At 41.0% G+C, this 1,682-nt stretch overlaps 1 non-coding gene across 1 annotated transcript; it reads left to right on the top strand.

The window, feature by feature from the left end:
* Positions 1-1,576: 1,576 nt before the first annotated feature.
* On the top strand, positions 1,577-1,682 carry LOC133880779 (small nucleolar RNA R71). Its single transcript, XR_009902399.1, has one exon. It is a non-coding gene; the product is annotated as a small nucleolar RNA R71 (small nucleolar RNA).

Here is a 1,682-nt window from a genome sequence, read left to right as displayed (position 1 = left end):
CGCCATTCCCGTCGTATGACTTCACCGGCATGCCCCGGACTGTCGGGGGAGAGAGGAGAGTCTTGTTCCATCAAAAAGGCTCTTTGGGGCTTTTTGTCGAACACTTGGTGTGCCAAAATAAATTTGCCAAGGAAGGCAAATTTTTGGATTTCTAATTGGTGGGAAATAGAAGAAAAGGGAAAAGGAAGAGATTTAATGAAAAAGAAATGAAGAAAAATGAAGAAGAAATGAGAAAATAGAAGAATTGGGAAGAAGACACAAAGAGAATAAGAGAGAAAGCTCTCGGTGGCTGTTTGAAAAAGAAAAGAAAAGTGAGGGAATGAGAGGGACACGGGTGTTTTAAACCCTGTCACGTGACTTACTGGGCGATGTCGATCGATCGAAGCAAAATTCGATCGATCGACAAGCCTTGAACAAAAATAATTACAAATCAAGAAAAAGCACACAAATAACATATAATACATAAACAATAAAATGAATGGGGTGCCTCCCAGGAGCGCTAAGTTTAACGTCTTCAGCCAGACCCGTCAAAACTCACTGCTAATGAATTGATTTGTGTCTGGCAGTGGTTGGGCAAAATTTATCGTTTCGTGCCCACTAGAATCCTTGAAACTTAAAGGGTAAGGCACTTCAGGTTTAAAGTATGCCTCAAGGAATTTTGTGTTGGAGTGTGGTGTTTCGGTAAACACTCCTTTACCCTTGGCAAGTTTGATCTTTTCTAATTGCCCTATTTGTTCAGTCTTCGTCTCTCCCACCTTTGGATCAATGACTACCCCTCCACTCCTAGGTTTAAAAATTGGTGGACTAGAACACTTCCCTTTCTCTTTCTCACTAAAGGACTTAGCTAGTTGTCCGAGTTGGATTTCTAGCTTTGCTATAGACTGAGAATGGGAATTCATAATTTGAGTCTGAGACTCAAATTTACTGAGACTAGTCAACACCTTTTCCTCAAATGTAGAATTTCTAGGAGGTGGAAGGGCTGATTGCTATTGTGGGTTGGGAGGACGACTATTAGGTGGCTGGTAAAATTGATTGTCGGACTGCTGATAAGCTTGGTTTTGCAGTCCATTATATTGTGGAATGTTAGGCCGCCACACACTACTATTGTTTCTCAAGACCGGGTTATAAGAATTAAAATGATCACTAACCGGTCTAGAGTAAACTGCGTTCATCTGCTCAAAAGGAGGCTCAGAAGATTGTCCAACAATAGGACAATTTCCGGCCTTATGTGATGGATCGGAACAAAATGAACATGCATCATGTGGTGTGTGTATATGAGATACAGTTGCAGGAACAAAACCAGATGCAAGTAATTGATCTAATTTTCTAGATAAGGCATCCACTTTGGTATTCAAGTCCAAAGGTTGGGAAACCTCATAAAGAGTTTGGCTCTTAGTAGTTGTCCTACGACCGGATGATGAATGGTGTAAAGAATTTTCAGATAAATTTTCAAAAAGTGTCCATGCAGCATCCTCACTCTTTAACATAAACGTACCCCCACATGAGGCATCTACCATCTGTCTATGTGGCTCAGTCAAGCCATCATAGAAGCACTGTACAAGTTGCCACTTGGGAACAGTATGATGTGGACACTTTCGTAAAAGGTCCTTCATCCTCTCCCAAGTTTCATGAAATGGTTCTCCCTCTATTTGTGAAAAACCAAATATGGCTTTTCGTATTTG

This window comes from Alnus glutinosa, chromosome 10 (assembly GCF_958979055.1).
Source record: "Alnus glutinosa chromosome 10, dhAlnGlut1.1, whole genome shotgun sequence".
Taxonomy (NCBI): Eukaryota; Viridiplantae; Streptophyta; class Magnoliopsida; order Fagales; family Betulaceae; genus Alnus; species Alnus glutinosa.
Note: the sequence above shows the minus strand (reverse complement) of the source record. Positions and strands in the feature narration are given on the sequence as shown.